A 13,077-nucleotide genomic window follows, 5' to 3' on the forward strand; every position below is an offset into this window, starting at 1 on the left:
AGAACTAACTAATGTAATGACATAGAAGTCATGTACTCTTGAAATAACAGGGCAGAGACTAGACGTCAAGGCTGGAAAATTGTCAGACAGAAAGTTAGAGAGCATAAAACAGGACCACGCTCATATTAGTAATATTGCAACGGTTCTTAAGAGAATCTGACGGGTGGTCAGTGCAGAGAAGCTGCCCAGTAGTTGCCTCATAGAGTTAAATAGAGGACTCTGGATGAGCTCCCGAGTGGCAGAGTGGTTATACCACTGCATCTCAGTGCAAGAGGCGTCACTACAGTCCCTGATTCTAATCCAGGCTTTATCGCATCCGGCCGTGACTGGGAGTCCCATAGGGCGGTGCACAATTGGCCCAGCGTCGTCCAGATTTGGCCGTCATTGTAAATAAGAATTTGTTCTTAACTGACTTGCCTAGTTAAACGTTACATAAAACATTAAAAACAAATATTAGCTGTTTTAGACTCAAAGATGAGTCTATCTAACTCTATGAGTTGACTACAGACTGGAATTCTAGTTCTATTTGACCTCCCAATCAGAACAGACCCCACCTAAAATGGTTGACAAACTGTTCCATTCGGATGTATAGAGGCTCTATGACGCTGGCCGATCTAGGGGTTCTTCTATGACTATGGTTGACTCTGCTGCCTCCATGCACAGGGCAGATCCTGGATCAATGTGGTGGGCGGATGGCTCCTGGTTTGCTGCACTGAGAGACTGACAGGTGGTGCTACTAGCTTCCCCTGGGGCTCTCTCCCTGGTAGCTGTGGGGCCTGGGATCACCAGCTCCAGGGCCTGGCAGAAGAGTCATGGAAATGGGATTCCCCTGAGGTTGGGATGAGGGCTGGGGAAACCTCTTCCTGATGTAGAGAGAGAGTAGAGGAGAAGCCCTCCGATCAGGCTGCAGCAGATGATCGGTTCCAACGCTGGAGTTGTTGTGTCACAAACACTCCTAGAGGACTAGGGCATGGGGGTGTGACTGCAGGACTAGGGCATGGGGGTGTGACTGCAGGACTAGGGCATGGGGGTGTGACTGCAGGACTAGGGCATGGGGGTGTGACTGCAGGACTAGGGCATGGGGAGATGACTGCAGGACTAGGGCATGGGGAGGTGACTGCAGGACTAGGGCATGGGGAGATGACTGCAGGACTAGGGCATGGGGAGGGGAGGTGACTGCAGGACTAGGGCATGGGGGTGTGACTGCAGGACTAGGGCATGGGGAGGGGACTGCAGGACTAGGGCATGGGGAGGTGACTGCAGGACTAGGGCATGGGGAGGTGACTGCAGGACTAGGGCATGGGGGTGTGACTGCAGGACTAGGGCATGGGGAGGGGAGGGGATTGCAGGACTAGGGCATGGGGTGTGACTGCAGGACTAGGGCATGGGGGTGTGACTGCAGGACTAGGGCATGGGGGTGTGACTGCAGGACTAGGGCATGGGGGTGTGACTGCAGGACTAGGGCATGGGGGTGTGACTGCAGGACTAGGGCATGGGGAGGTGACTGCAGGACTAGGGCATGGGGAGGTGACTGCAGGACTAGGGCATGGGGAGATGACTGCAGGACTAGGGCATGGGGAGGGGAGGTGACTGCAGGACTAGGGCCTGGGGGTGTGACTGCAGGACTAGGGCATGGGGAGGGGACTGCAGGACTAGGGCATGGGGAGGTGACTGCAGGACTAGGGCATGGGGAGGTGACTGCAGGACTAGGGCATGGGGGTGTGACTGCAGGACTAGGGCATGGGGAGGGGAGGGGATTGCAGGACTAGGGCATGGGGGTGTGACTGCAGGACTAGGGCATGGGGAGGTGACTGCAGGACTAGGGCATGGGGGTGTGACTGCAGGACTAGGGCATGGGGGTGTGACTGCAGGACTAGGGCATGGGGGTGTGACTGCAGGACTAGGGCATGGGGTGTGACTGCAGGACTAGGGCATGGGGGTGTGACTGCAGGACTAGGGCATGGGGGTGTGACTGCAGGACTAGGGCATGGGGAGGTGACTGCAGGACTAGGGCATGGGGAGGTGACTGCAGGACTAGGGCATGGGGAGATGACTGCAGGACTAGGGCATGGGGAGGGGAGGTGACTGCAGGACTAGGGCATGGGGGTGTGACTGCAGGACTAGGGCATGGGGAGGGGACTGCAGGACTAGGGCATGGGGAGGTGACTGCAGGACTAGGGCATGGGGAGGTGACTGCAGGACTAGGGCATGGGGAGGTGACTGCATGACTAGTGCATGGGGAGGGGAGGGGATTGCAGGACTAGGGCATGGGGAGCTGACTGCAGGACTAGGGCATGGGGGTGTGACTGCAGGACTAGGGCATGGGGAGGGGAGGGGATTGCAGGACTAGGGCATGGGGGTGTGACTGCAGGACTAGGGCATGGGGAGGTGACTGCAGGACTAGGGCATGGGGGTGTGACTGCAGGACTAGGGCATGGGGCTGTGACTGCAGGACTAGGGCATGGGGAGGTGACTGCAGGACTAGGGCATGGGGAGGTGACTGCAGGACTAGGGCATGGGGAGGTGACTGCAGGACTAGGGCATGGGGAGGTGACTGCAGGACCAGGGCATGGGGAGGTGACTGCAGGACCAGGGCATGGGGAGGTGACTGCAGGACCAGGGCATGGGGAGGTGACTGCAGGACCAGGACATGGGGAGGTGACTGCAGGACCAGGGCATGGGGAGGTGACTGCAGGACCAGGACATGGGGAGGTGACTGCAGGACCAGGGCATGGGGAGGTGACTGCAGGACTAGGGCATGGGGAGGTGACTGCAGGACCAGGGCATGGGGAGGTGACTGCATGGGGAGGTGACTGCAGGACTAGGGCATGGGTGTGTGACTGAGGGACTAGGGCATGGGGAGGTGACTGCAGGACTAGGGCATGGGGGTGTGACTGCAGGACTAGGGCATGGGGAGGTGACTGCAGGACTAGGGCATGGGGAGGTGACTGTAGGACTAGGGCATGGGGAGGTGACTGCAGGACTAGGGCATGGGGAGGGGAGGGGATTGCAGGACTAGGGCATGGGTGTGTGACTGCAGGACTAGGGCATGGGGAGGGGAGGGGATAGCAGGACTAGGGCATGGGGAGGTGACTGCAGGACTAGGGCATGGGGAGGGGAGGGGATTGCAGGACTAGGGCATGGGGAGGTGACTGCAGGACTAGGGCATGGGGAGGTGACTGCAGGACTAGGGCATGGGGAGGTGACTGCAGGACTAGGGCATGGGGAGGTGACTGCAGGACTAGGGCATGGGGAGGTGACTGCAGGACTAGGGCATGGGGAGGTGACTGCAGGACTAGGGCATGGGGAGGTGACTGCAGGACTAGGGCATGGGGGTGTGACTGCAGGACTAGGGCATGGGGGTGTGACTGCAGGACTAGGGCATGGGGGTGTGACTGCAGGACTAGGGCATGGGATTGTGACTGCAGGACTAGGGCATGGGGAGGTGACTGCAGGACTAGGGCATGGGGAGGTGACTGCAGGACTAGGGCATGGGGAGGTGACTGCAGGACCAGGGCATGGGGAGGTGACTGCAGGACCAGGGCATGGGGAGGTGACTGCAGGACCAGGGCATGGGGAGGTGACTGCAGGACCAGGGCATGGGGAGGTGACTGCAGGACCAGGACATGGGGAGGTGACTGCAGGACCAGGGCATGGGGAGGTGACTGCAGGACTAGGGCATGGGGAGGTGACTGCAGGACTAGGGCATGGGGAGGTGACTGCAGGACTAGGGCATGGTGGGGTGACTGCAGGACTAGGGCATGGGGAGGTGACTGCAGGACTAGGGCATGGGGAGGTGACTGCAGGACTAGGGCATGGGGAGGTGACTGCGGGACTAGGGCATGGGGAGGTGACTGCGGGACTAGGGCATGGGGAGGTGACTGCGGGACTAGGGCATGGGTGTGTGACTGAGGGACTAGGGCATGGGGAGGTGACTGAAGGACTAGGGCATGGGGGTGTGACTGCAGGACTAGGGCATGGGGAGGTGACTGCAGGACTAGGGCATGGGGAGGTGACTGTAGGACTAGGGCATGGGGAGGTGACTGCAGGACTAGGGCATGGGGAGGGGAGGGGATTGCAGGACTAGGGCATGGGTGTGTGACTGCAGGACTTGGGGAGGGGATTGCAGGACTAGGGCATGGGGAGGTGACTGCAGGACTAGGGCATGGGGAGGGGACTGCAGGACTAGGGCATGGGGAGGGGACTGCAGGACTAGGGCATGGGGAGGTGACTGCAGGACTAGGGCATGGGGAGGTGACTGCAGGACTAGGGCATGGGGAGGTGACTGCAGGACTAGGGCATGGGGGTGTGACTGCAGGACTAGGGCATGGGGGTGTGACTGTAGGACTAGGGCATGGGATTGTGACTGCAGGACTAGGGCATGGGGAGGTGACTGCAGGACTAGGGCATGGGGAGGTGACTTCAGGACTAGGGCATGGGATTGTGACTGTAGGACTAGGGCATGGGGGTGTGACTGCAGGACTAGGGCATGGGGAGGTGACTGCAGGACTAGGGCATGGGGAGGGGAGGGGATTGCAGGACTTGGGCATGGGGGTGTGACTGCAGGACTAGGGCATGGGGAGGGGAGGGGATTGCAGGACTTGGGCATGGGGGTGTGACTGCAGGACTAGGGCATGGGGAGGGGAGGGGATTGCAGGACTTGGGCATGGGGAGGTGACTGTAGGACTAGGGCATGGGGAGAAGACTGCAGGACTAGGGCATGGGGAGGTGACTGCAGGACTAGGGCATGGGGAGGTGACTGCAGGACTAGGGCATGGGGAGGTGACTGCAGGACTAGGGCATGGGGAGGTGACTGCAGGACTAGGGCATGGGGAGGTGACTGTAGGACTAGGGCATGGGGAGGTGACTGCAGGACTAGGGCATGGGGAGGGGAGGGGATTGCAGGACTAGGGCATGGGGAGGTGACTGCAGGACTAGGGCATGGGGAGGTGACTGCAGGACTAGGGCATGGGAGGTGACTGCGGGACTAGGGCATGGGGAGGTGACTGTAGGACTAGGGCATGGGGAGGTGACTGCAGGACTAGGGCATGGGGAGGTGACTGCAGGACTAGGGCATGGGGAGGGGAGGGGATTGCAGGACTAGGGCATGGGGAGGTGACTGCAGGACTAGGGCATGGGGAGGTGACTGCAGGACTAGGGCATGGGGAGGTGACTGCAGGACTAGGGCATGGGGAGGTGACTGCAGGACTAGGGCATGGGGAGGTGACTGCAGGACTAGGGCATGGGGGGTGACTGCAGGACTAGGGCATGGGGAGGTGACTGTAGGACTAGGGCATGGGGAGGTGACTGCAGGACTAGGGCATGGGGAGGTGACTGCAGGACTAGGGCATGGGGAGGGGAGGGGATTGCAGGACTAGGGCATGGGGAGGTGACTGCAGGACTAGGGCATGGGGAGGTGACTGCAGGACTAGGGCATGGGGAGGGGAGGGGATTGCAGGACTAGGGCATGGGGAGGTGACTGCAGGACTAGGGCATGGGGAGGTGACTGCAGGACTAGGGCATGGGGAGGTGACTGCAGGACTAGGGCATGGGGAGGTGACTGGAGGACTAGGGCATGGGGAGGTGACTGCAGGACTAGGGCATGGGGAGGTGACTGCAGGACTAGGGCATGGGGAGGGGAGGGGATTGCAGGACTAGGGCATGGGGAGGTGACTGCAGGACTAGGGCATGGGGAGGTGACTGCAGGACTAGGGCATGGGGAGGTGACTGCAGGACTAGGGCATGGGGAGGTGACTGCAGGACTAGGGCATGGGGGTGTGACTGCAGGACTAGGGCATGGGGGTGTGACTGTAGGACTAGGGCATGGGGAGGTGAATGTAGGACTAGGGCATGGGGAGGTGACTGCAGGACTAGGGCATGGGGAGGTGACTGCAGGACTAGGGCATGGGGGTGTGACTGCAGGACTAGGGCATGGGGAGGTGACTGCAGGACTAGGGCATGGTAAGGTGACTGTAGGACTAGGGCATGGGGAGGTGACTGCAGGACTAGGGCATGGGGAGGTGACTGCAGGACTAGGGCATGGGGAGGTGGGATTGCAGGACTAGGGCATGGGGAGGTGACTGCAGGACTAGGGCATGGGGAGGTGACTGCAGGACTAGGGCATGGGGAGGTGACTGTAGGACTAGGGCATGGGGAGGTGACTGCAGGACTAGGGCATGGGGAGGTGACTGCAGGACTAGGGCATGGGGAGGTGACTGCAGGACTAGGGCATGGGGAGGGGAGGGGATTGCAGGACTAGGGCATGGGGAGGTGACTGCAGGACTAGGGCATGGGGAGGTGACTGCAGGACTAGGGCATGGGGAGGTGACTGCAGGACTAGGGCATGGGGAGGTGACTGCAGGACTAGGGCATGGGGAGGTGACTGCAGGACTAGGGCATTGGGGGGTGACTGCAGGACTAGGGCATGGGGAGGTGACTGTAGGACTAGGGCATGGGGAGGTGACTGCAGGACTAGGGCATGGGGAGGTGACTGCAGGACTAGGGCATGGGGAGGGGAGGGGATTGCAGGACTAGGGCATGGGGAGGTGACTGCAGGACTAGGGCATGGGGAGGTGACTGCAGGACTAGGGCATGGGGAGGGGAGGGGATTGCAGGACTAGGGCATGGGGAGGTGACTGCAGGACTAGGGCATGGGGAGGTGACTGCAGGACTAGGGCATGGGGAGGTGACTGCAGGACTAGGGCATGGGGAGGTGACTGTAGGACTAGGGCATGGGGAGGTGACTGCAGGACTAGGGCATGGGGAGGTGACTGCAGGACTAGGGCATGGGGAGGGGAGGGGATTGCAGGACTAGGGCATGGGGAGGTGACTGCAGGACTAGGGCATGGGGAGGTGACTGCAGGACTAGGGCATGGGGAGGTGACTGCAGGACTAGGGCATGGGGAGGTGACTGCAGGACTAGGGCATGGGGAGGTGACTGCAGGACTAGGGCATGGGGAGGTGACTGCAGGACTAGGGCATGGGGTGTGACTGCAGGACTAGGGCATGGGGGTGTGACTGTAGGACTAGGGCATGGGGAGGTGAATGTAGGACTAGGGCATGGGGAGGTGACTGCAGGACTAGGGCATGGGGAGGTGACTGCAGGACTAGGGCATGGGGGTGTGACTGCAGGACTAGGGCATGGGGGTGTGACTGTAGGACTAGGGCATGGGGAGGTGACTGTAGGACTAGGGCATGGGGAGGTGACTGCAGGACTAGGGCATGGGGAGGTGACTGTAGGACTAGGGCATGGGGAGGTGACTTCAGGACTAGGGCATGGGTTTGTGACTGCAGGACTAGGGCATGGGGAGGTGACTGCAGGACTAGGGCATGGGGAGGGGAGGGGATTGCAGGACTAGGGCATGGGGGTGTGACTGCAGGACTAGGGCATGGGGAGGTGACTGCAGGACTAGGGCATGGGGAGGGGAGGGGATTGCAGGACTAGGGCATGGGTGTGTGACTGCAGGACTTGGGGAGGGGATTGCAGGACTAGGGCATGGGGAGGTGACTGCAGGACTAGGGCATGGGGAGGGGACTGCAGGACTAGGGCATGGGGAGGGGACTGCAGGACTAGGGCATGGGGAGGTGACTGCAGGACTAGGGCATGGGGAGGTGACTGCAGGACTAGGGCATGGGGAGGTGACTGCAGGACTAGGGCATGGGGGTGTGACTGCAGGACTAGGGCATGGGGGTGTGACTGTAGGACTAGGGCATGGGATTGTGACTGCAGGACTAGGGCATGGGGAGGTGACTGCAGGACTAGGGCATGGGGAGGTGACTGCAGGACTAGGGCATGGGGAGGTGACTGCAGGACTAGGGCATGGGGAGTTGACTGTAGGACTAGGGCATGGGGAGGTGACTTCAGGACTAGGGCATGGGATTGTGACTGTAGGACTAGGGCATGGGGGTGTGACTGCAGGACTAGGGCATGGGGAGGTGACTGCAGGACTAGGGCATGGGGAGGGGAGGGGATTGCAGGACTTGGGCATGGGGGTGTGACTGCAGGACTAGGGCATGGGGAGGGGAGGGGATTGCAGGACTTGGGCATGGGGGTGTGACTGCAGGACTAGGGCATGGGGAGGGGAGGGGATTGCAGGACTTGGGCATGGGGAGGTGACTGAAGGACTAGGGCATGGGGAGAAGACTGCAGGACTAGGGCATGGGGAGGTGACTGCAGGACTAGGGCATGGGGAGGTGACTGCAGGACTAGGGCATGGGGAGGTGACTGCAGGACTAGGGCATGGGGAGGTGACTGTAGGACTAGGGCATGGGGAGGTGACTGCAGGACTAGGGCATGGGGAGGTGACTGCAGGACTAGGGCATGGGGAGGGGAGGGGATTGCAGGACTAGGGCATGGGGAGGTGACTGCAGGACTAGGGCATGGGGAGGTGACTGCAGGACTAGGGCATGGGAGGTGACTGCGGGACTAGGGCATGGGGAGGTGACTGTAGGACTAGGGCATGGGGAGGTGACTGCAGGACTAGGGCATGGGGAGGTGACTGCAGGACTAGGGCATGGGGAGGGGAGGGGATTGCAGGACTAGGGCATGGGGAGGTGACTGCAGGACTAGGGCATGGGGAGGTGACTGCAGGACTAGGGCATGGGGAGGTGACTGCAGGACTAGGGCATGGGGAGGTGACTGCAGGACTAGGGCATGGGGAGGTGACTGCAGGACTAGGGCATGGGGGGTGACTGCAGGACTAGGGCATGGGGAGGTGACTGTAGGACTAGGGCATGGGGAGGTGACTGCAGGACTAGGGCATGGGGAGGTGACTGCAGGACTAGGGCATGGGGAGGGGAGGGGATTGCAGGACTAGGGCATGGGGAGGTGACTGCAGGACTAGGGCATGGGGAGGTGACTGCAGGACTAGGGCATGGGGAGGGGAGGGGATTGCAGGACTAGGGCATGGGGAGGTGACTGCAGGACTAGGGCATGGGGAGGTGACTGCAGGACTAGGGCATGGGGAGGTGACTGCAGGACTAGGGCATGGGGAGGTGACTGTAGGACTAGGGCATGGGGAGGTGACTGCAGGACTAGGGCATGGGGAGGTGACTGCAGGACTAGGGCATGGGGAGGGGAGGGGATTGCAGGACTAGGGCATGGGGAGGTGACTGCAGGACTAGGGCATGGGGAGGTGACTGCAGGACTAGGGCATGGGGAGGTGACTGCAGGACTAGGGCATGGGGAGGTGACTGCAGGACTAGGGCATGGGGAGGTGACTGCAGGACTAGGGCATGGGGAGGTGACTGCAGGACTAGGGCATGGGGTGTGACTGCAGGACTAGGGCATGGGGGTGTGACTGTAGGACTAGGGCATGGGGAGGTGAATGTAGGACTAGGGCATGGGGAGGTGACTGCAGGACTAGGGCATGGGGAGGTGACTGCAGGACTAGGGCATGGGGGTGTGACTGCAGGACTAGGGCATGGGGAGGTGACTGCAGGACTAGGGCATGGGGAGGTGACTGTAGGACTAGGGCATGGGGAGGTGACTGCAGGACTAGGGCATGGGGAGGTGACTGCAGGACTAGGGCATGGGGAGGGGAGGGGATTGCAGGACTAGGGCATGGGGAGGTGACTGCAGGACTAGGGCATGGGGAGGTGACTGCAGGACTAGGGCATGGGGAGGTGACTGTAGGACTAGGGCATGGGGAGGTGACTGCAGGACTAGGGCATGGGGAGGTGACTGCAGGACTAGGGCATGGGGAGGTGACTGCAGGACTAGGGCATGGGGAGGGGAGGGGATTGCAGGACTAGGGCATGGGGAGGTGACTGCAGGACTAGGGCATGGGGAGGTGACTGCAGGACTAGGGCATGGGGAGGTGACTGCAGGACTAGGGCATGGGGAGGTGACTGCAGGACTAGGGCATGGGGAGGTGACTGCAGGACTAGGGCATTGGGGGGTGACTGCAGGACTAGGGCATGGGGAGGTGACTGTAGGACTAGGGCATGGGGAGGTGACTGCAGGACTAGGGCATGGGGAGGTGACTGCAGGACTAGGGCATGGGGAGGGGAGGGGATTGCAGGACTAGGGCATGGGGAGGTGACTGCAGGACTAGGGCATGGGGAGGTGACTGCAGGACTAGGGCATGGGGAGGGGAGGGGATTGCAGGACTAGGGCATGGGGAGGTGACTGCAGGACTAGGGCATGGGGAGGTGACTGCAGGACTAGGGCATGGGGAGGTGACTGCAGGACTAGGGCATGGGGAGGTGACTGTAGGACTAGGGCATGGGGAGGTGACTGCAGGACTAGGGCATGGGGAGGTGACTGCAGGACTAGGGCATGGGGAGGGGAGGGGATTGCAGGACTAGGGCATGGGGAGGTGACTGCAGGACTAGGGCATGGGGAGGTGACTGCAGGACTAGGGCATGGGGAGGTGACTGCAGGACTAGGGCATGGGGAGGTGACTGCAGGACTAGGGCATGGGGAGGTGACTGCAGGACTAGGGCATGGGGAGGTGACTGCAGGACTAGGGCATGGGGGTGTGACGCAGGACTAGGGCATGGGGGTGTGACTGTAGGACTAGGGCATGGGGAGGTGAATGTAGGACTAGGGCATGGGGAGGTGACTGCAGGACTAGGGCATGGGGAGGTGACTGCAGGACTAGGGCATGGGGGTGTGACTGCAGGACTAGGGCATGGGGGTGTGACTGCAGGACTAGGGCATGGGGGTGTGACTGTAGGACTAGGGCATGGGGAGGTGACTGTAGGACTAGGGCATGGGGAGGTGACTGCAGGACTAGGGCATGGGGAGGTGACTGTAGGACTAGGGCATGGGGAGGTGACTTCAGGACTAGGGCATGGGATTGTGACTGCAGGACTAGGGCATGGGGAGGTGACTGCAGGACTAGGGCATGGGGAGGGGAGGGGATTGCAGGACTAGGGCATGGGGGTGTGACTGCAGGACTAGGGCATGGGGGTGTGACTGCAGGACTAGGGCATGGGGAGGTGACTGCAGGACTAGGGCATGGGGAGGTGACTGCAGGACTAGGGCATGGGGAGGTGACTGCAGGACTAGGGCATGGGGAGGTGACTGCAGGACTAGGGCATGGGGAGGTGACTGCAGGACTAGGGCATGGGGGTGTGACCGCAGGACTAGGGCATGGGGAGGTGACTGCAGGACTAGGGCATGGCGAGGTGACTGCAGGACTTGGGCATGGGGAGGTGACTGCAGGACTAGGGCATGGGGAGGTGACTGCAGGACTAGGGCATGGGGAGGTGACTGCAGGACTAGGGCATGGGGAGGGGAGGGGATTGCAGGACTAGGGCATGGGGAGGTGACTGCATGACTAGTGCATGGGGAGGGGAGGGGATTGCAGGACTAGGGCATGGGGAGGTGACTGCAGGACTAGGGCATGGGGAGGTGACTGCAGGACTAGGGCATGGGGAGGGGAGGGGATTGCAGGACTAGGGCATGGGGAGGTGAATGCAGGACTAGGGCATGGGAAGATGACCGCAGGACTAGGGCATGGGGAGGTGACTGCAGGACTAGGGCATGGGGAGGTGACTGCAGGACTAGGGCATGGGGATGTGACTGCAGGACTAGGGCATGGGGAGGTGACTGTAGGACTAGGGCATGGGGAGGTGACTGCAGGACCAGGTGCATGCGGAGTTGACTGCAGGCCTAGAGCATTGGGAGGTGACTGCAGGACTAGGGCATGGGGAGGTGACTGCAGGACTAGGGCATGGGGAGGTGATTGCAGGACTAGAGCATTGGGAGGTGATTGCAGGACTAGGGCAGACCTTCTGTCCCAGACCTGCTGTTTTCAACTCTCTAGAGACAGCAGGAGCGGTAGAGATACTCTGAATGATCGGCTATGAAAAGTCAACTGACATTTACTCCTGAGGTGCTGACCTGTTGCACCCTCGACAACCACTGTGATTATTATTATTTGACCCTGCTCGTCATCTATGAACATTTGAACATCTTGGCCATGTCCTGTTATAATCTCCACCCGGCACAGCCAGAGGAGGACTGGCCACCCCTCAGAGCCTGGTTCCTCTCTAGGTTTCTTCTTAGGTTTTGGCCTTTCTAGGGAGTTTTTCCTAACCACCGTGCTTCTACACTTGCATTGCTTGCTGTTTGGGGGTTTTAGGCTGGGTTTCTGTACAGCACTTTGTGACGTCAGCTGATGTAAGAAGGGCTTTATAAATACATTTGATTGATTGATTGATTGATTGATCATTTGCAACCCCCAGCAGTGAAGTGCTGGGGCTAAGTGCTCGGTCGCGTTTACTCCCCAGTCCGGTCCAAAGGTGAAGATCTCCCCCAATGGGGCATCTTCTCTCCTCAGCGCCCAGGTGATTGACAGGACAGTGGGTCACGTGTTGGGTCACGTCACCATCCTTCGGGGACTACGGACTGACTGTTGTCTAGCGCTACACTCACTGTGTGTGACATAACTGGAAGCATCGCCTCTGCCTCGTAGTTCCCACTTTATGACAGAGTCAGTGCAGGAGGTAGAGCATTACGTCAGTTCTGCTGTCTGATAATCTCTCTGACTTTAATCTGATGTCACCGATGTTAACACAGTCTTGAAGTGACGTATCTGGGGTCCAAAGTGGAAATGACCTGGATTAGGTTGTGCCTTCCCTTTCTGCGTGGGTCAATGAAAAACCCTGCTCTCGAGGACTCTCTTAATCTGTGACATCACAGCGTATCGAGACGGGTTGTCCCTCCACACGGATCAGAGGACCATGAGAGACAAAGATTATCCTGGAGAACATACACACGCACACACACACACACACACACACACACAGAGACTTCATAATGTACAACATGTGGAGTTATGATAAATAGATAAACACAGAGAAAATTATTTATGAACGCAAGGCTGATATACTGTGTGTGTGTGTGTGTGTGCGCGCACACAAACACACAGGGACATTTTGTTAGTCCCCACGAGGTCAAATGCTATTTCGAGGAGGTTTAGGGTTAATGTTAGGGTTCGGGGCTAGGGTTAAGGTTAGGGATAGGGAAAATAGGATTTTGAATGGGACTGAATTGTGTGTCCCTACAAGGTTAGTTGTCTGTCTGTCTGTCTGTCTGTCTGTCTGTCTGTCTGTCTGTCATTAGCT

This window comes from Salmo salar, chromosome ssa24, assembly GCF_905237065.1.
Source record: "Salmo salar chromosome ssa24, Ssal_v3.1, whole genome shotgun sequence".
In the NCBI taxonomy this organism is placed as follows: Eukaryota; Metazoa; Chordata; class Actinopteri; order Salmoniformes; family Salmonidae; genus Salmo; species Salmo salar.